This window comes from Heterocephalus glaber, unplaced genomic scaffold (assembly GCF_053883595.1).
Source record: "Heterocephalus glaber isolate CG9 unplaced genomic scaffold, H.glaber_assembly_v1.0 deba00001606, whole genome shotgun sequence".
In the NCBI taxonomy this organism is placed as follows: domain Eukaryota; kingdom Metazoa; phylum Chordata; class Mammalia; order Rodentia; family Bathyergidae; genus Heterocephalus; species Heterocephalus glaber.
In genome coordinates, this window is record NW_028258377.1 from 40,936,955 (window position 1) to 40,942,682 (window position 5,728).

The following is a 5,728-nucleotide window of genomic DNA, read 5'->3' on the forward strand; positions in this document are numbered from 1 at the left end:
AAAGATGGCCACTCCACACTGGTGAAGGAAACAGTCCACAGGAAAAGGTAGTGATTTTAAATATACATGCACCAAATGCTGGTATAACCGACTGCATAAACAAGTACTGGACATAAAAAGACAGACACTAATATGATCACAGTGGGGGACAATACCCCAATTTAAAAGATAATCTAGCGCTTCCCCCAACAACAAAATACACATTTTTCTCAGCAGCTCCCACAACTTTTTAAAAAACAGACCATATCTTAAACCATAAAACATGGTTAAGTAAATAAAAAAGAAATAATCCCCGCATACTATCAGACCATAACAAATGAAACGAGAAATCAACAGCAAGAGAAACCATGGAAACTACACAATCGCATGGACAATAAATTATACATTACTGAATAATCAATGATCACAGAAGAATCAGGGAACAAATTAAAAAGTTCCTAGAATCAAATGATATAGAATCACAACATGTGAAAACTCATGAACACAATAAAAGCAGTCCTACAAGGAAAGTTTATTGCTGTGAATGCTCACATGAAAATAATAACCTAAAGATGTATCTCAAGATCCTAGAAAAATAACAAACCAAACCCAAAACTAGAAGGGAAGAAATTATAAAGATCAGTACAAATCAATGAAATTGAGACTTAGAAAAAACCCCACAAAGGATCAATCAAGTTGCTTCTTTGAAAAGATAAAAAAAATATATAAACCTTTAGCCAAACTTAACAGAGGAAGGAAAGAAAAAAAAACCTTTATTGATGCAATTAGAAACCAAAAAGGTAAAAAAACTGAAATAGAGGATTTCAAGAAACTATTTTGAAAACTTATGTTCCAATAAATTGAAGAACTAGAATAGAAATTCCTAGACACACATGAATTACCAAAATTGAATCAAGAAGATATAAAAACTCTGAATAGGTCAGTAATAGGCAAAAAAATAGTCATAAAAATCCTACCAACCTAAGAAAAGCCCAGGACCTGATAGACTTACCACAAATGTCGACCAGAACTTCAGGGAAAATCTAACACCAATACTCCTTGGACTCTTTCATGAAACTGAAAGAGAAAGAGCTCTGTCAAACTCACTCCTGGACGCTAGTATTGCCTGACACTGAAACCAGACAAGGACTTAAAAAAAAAACTACAGGGCAATTTTCTTAATGAACACAGGTGCCAAATTCTTCAAGATGCTGGTAAACAGAAGGTAACACATCATTAATAAGATCATACACCAAGACCAAACTGGCTTTATCCCTGAGATAAACAGGATACAAGGACCTTATCTCAAACTGATAAAAGCCATTCATGACAAACCCACAACATCATACTAAATGACAACTGAAAGCTTTCCCTCTAAAATCAGCAACAAGACAAGAGTGTCCACTCATCACCCCTATTTAATATAGTGCTTGAAACTTCAGCCTCAGAAATCAGGGAAGAGAAAGAAATAAAAAGGATATATGTATAGCAAAGTATGAAATCAAACTATCCTACTCAAAGATGACATGTATAAAGACCCCAAAAAGCCACCAAAAGGCTCCTGGAATAAAATCAGCAAAGTAGCAGGATACAAAGTCACCACACAAAAATTAATAGCATTTCCGTACACAACGAATCACCACTGAGAAATGAGGAAAATAATACTCACAATAGCTTAAGAAAACACCTAGGAAGTTAACTAAGGAAGTGAAACACCTCTATAACGAAAACTATTAGCACTCTTTAAAAAAAGATAAAGAGAGCCTGAAGAGTACATCCAAAAATAGGATGTTCCTGGATAGGCAGAACTAATAGAGTATTGTCAAAATGGCCAGATTACCAAAAATGATATATATTTAATGCAGTTCCAACCAAAACACCAACAGCATTGCTCACAGAACTAGAACAAAACAATCCTAAAAGTTATACACAACCGAGAGAGGCAGAATAGCAAAAGCAATCCTGAGCAACAGAGCAAAGCAAGAGACATCACTCAGGTTACATTACAAAGCTACAGTGGTAAAAATAGCATGGTACTGGCACAAAAGCAGGATCAACAGAACAGATTAGAGGATACAGAAACCACCTCAGACACATCCAGCCATCTGATTTCAACAAAAGACCCCAAAACATAGCCTTTAACAAATGGTGCTGGAAAAACTGGCTATACACATGCAGAAGAATGAATATATACCCACTACCTCTCATCCTACACTAAAATAAAATAAAAAATAGATCAAAGAACTAGACACAAAAACAGAAAATCTGCTGGAAGACAGGTAAAACAAATAGGCATAAGGACTTTCTCAACAGAACTCCAACTGCACAAAAATATTACCAACAATCAACAAATAGGATTATATAAATTAAAAGGTTGCACAGCAAAGGAAACAACAGAATGAAGACACAACCAACAAAATGGGAAAAAGATTTTGCTAGCTATTCCTCAGGATTAATAGCTAGACTAATATTTAAAGAACTAAAAAAAAAAAATTCAACTGCCCTCCCGAATAAAAGGCCGTATCAAAAAACAGGCAACTGAAATTAACAGGCACATCTCAAAAGATGTGCAAATGGCCATTAAGTGCATAAAAAATGTTCAGCATCTTTGGCCATGAGAGAAATGGAAATTAAAACATTGAAATTCACCTTACTTCACAAAGACTGGCTATTAAGAACTCAAAACACCCAAAAACAAATGCAGGTGAGGTTATTGGGAATGCTTCTGTATTACTGATGGGAATGTGAACTAATACAACCATTACGGAAATCAGTGGGGACATCACCTAAAACCTAAAAGAAGAAATTCCACTTGACACAGATTTCCTTCTGGGTATTTTCTAAAATGTCAAAGTCATCACATTACAGTGATGCATGCATATTCATGCTCACAGCAACATATTTCATAACAGCTAAATTATGAAGTCTGTATGTCGTACATTAGCAGATGACTGGATAAAGAAAATTTAGTAATAGACACTATGAAGTACTACTCAGTCACAAAGGATAAATTTGAGTCATTTGTGGGAAAATGGCTGCACTTTGTAATGCTAAGTGAAATTTATCAGGCACAGATTAAATATCAAATGGTTTATATGAGAAATTCAAAATATAACAGAGCAAAATGAAAGATGTTAGGAAACGGAGATAAGACTCTGTGGATATGGGAAGAGGAGGGGAAGGAGAGGAAAGATCAAGATAAAATATATATATATGTACCAATACCAGACAATGAATACATTACGTAGTGTAAACATATACTTAAAAGTTTTAAATGTAATACATCAAGTAATACAATCAAAGTAATACAACTTTCTGCACTCCATTTCATTCCAAGTCATTTCACAGAACTGTGAACAAGAATCAAACTGACATCTGATTCACTGATTTGGCATATTACTTCCTAGCACAATGCTAGAATGCAGCAAGCCAGTGTCACACTTACTATAATTATTGGAAGACTTGGGCATGTCATTTCCAATTGCTCTGGTTTCTAGCTCTTCAGGATTACTTTATTATTACTACTAAACTTCACAGGACAGTCTGCCTCCTACTGTTAGCTTTACTAACTGCAATCAATGTAATTCATCTACTCTGAAAATTCTGAGGAATGCACAATGAAATACCTCAAAAAGTAGCAACAGAAAACTAAAAACCATCTATTCATCTGTACATTCATAAATGTCTCAAGAGAACTCAGCTCAACTTTGATGGAATTTCTAGATACTATGTCAAATTACTAAGAAAAACACCTCAACTTAACATGATCTGCATTTACACATTCATATATTTCAAGCACTATAAAAACAAACACGAAACAGAAAGAGCAACAACACAAAGAAACAAAAACCCTGGAGCTTCACAAAGGAAAAACGCAACAAAAGGTAGAATCTTGAAAAGGATGCAATCAAATGGCCGGCAAGCCCAGCTCCATCGGAGGTTGGGGCAGCAGGATCAAGTGTGAAGCCACCTGGGCAATGTACTGCGATCCTGTCTCAAAAAATGGTCCTAATTTTTAATAACTTCACAATAATTCTTAAAATTGTGTAGGTCCAGGAATTAGGAATACTCTTGGTTAATAATGTTAAGTCTTCAGAAGAGAAAGGATGTGAACAATCATTAACTTCTCAGTAACAAATAATGTTGACTGTTTTCCTTGCCCCCTATATTCTGAGTTCAGCTCCTGAGAACGACTTTCTGGTGGAAAGTTAACACATGTGGAAATTGAAACACGTAGGGAAAGCACAGGAAGCTTGGGTAAGGAGGAATAGAATGAAATGGAAATGGAGTAGAAACTAAAATATGGCAAACATCTTAATCTGTACAAGGTGTGATAAAAATATATGGTCAATGTTCGAATTTTTTAAAAATTATCACAGTAAAACTCATTGCCATTGATCTCCCTCAACACCCCCCATCATTTCAAACATACCCCACCCTTCACGCCACTTTTTGAAGCAGTTCTTCAAGTCTTTTGTGGGTGTATTTATGGGGTACAGTCAAAACATAATGAATGTTTTGCTAAATATATCCAACAGAAAGGGAGGCTTGGAAAGCCATGATGGTGTGCCCTCATTCACCTTGCTCACCAGATCTGGCACTGTGCGTGAGCCTTCTGGTTCTTCCCCCAAATCAAAATGACCATGAAAAGTAAATGTTTTGAATCAACTCAACATCACGGCAGTCCTGACAACCCAACTAGACATTCATGAAAAAGGACTTTTAGAACATCATCAGAAGGCAACTGGACAAGAAGGATGAATGTGTTCAAGGAGGGGAGGGGCTCATCTTGAGGGGGATTAATGGCAATGTGTCACTCACAGTAATACATTAAAAAAAGTACCACTCATATTTTTCAATCACACCTCATATACTAACACTGCTAGTTTAAGAAAGAAAAACTTTAAAAAAAATACCAAATGCTCCTTTAAGAAACATTACCACATAAAATATAGTTCACCTCAAGAGCAGCTTCACTCTACATGAATTGTATCACAGGTCTAAATGTAATTTATGCAGTGATTCTATGGTAAATGTTTCAGCTTTAGATTTCAAGTCAACTTCCAGAACACAGCTTTATGGTACTGGCAAGCGCTGCCTCTGGAGAAGACAGAAAATCCAGTCTGGCTTCACTAGTATCATGTTGAAGAGTTCCACACGTTTTCTGTTTATACAACTCAAAGCTACCCGAAATGTCTTTATGAAACGGGAATATTTTCAACAAAAAACCAGTATCTGACTATGAATTCTGTAATGAAAAATTCTATCTTGCAGACTGAATATGTTACTAAATTAAGTAACATTTGCCATGTAGTTTTTATGTGAAAACAGATACACTAGGAAAAAATGCCTATAGGCAAAATTTTTCTTAACCAAACAAATTTTGGAAATTTAAAAAGGAATTGCTGCAAGCATACATTGCTTCATAATAACCTTAATCCTTACAAGCTGGGGGTGTATTTGTTAAGGAAACATATTAGGCAATTTCAAGACTCCTCAGGACATGGCATTAAAAACTAAAACCTAAAAAACAAACAAACAAACAAAAAACCTAAAACCTAAGAGGCTGAGGGTGTAGCTCAGGCTAGATCACTTGCCTAGCATGCGTGAGGCCCTGAGTTTGATCCCTAGCACCAAACAAAACAAAAACTTAAAAGTCTCAGTCATCAGCATCCCTATTTTTGGATGTCTGACTCACCAAACCACCCTTGAAAAACAGGATTTTTCAACATGACTTTCCAACCAGAAG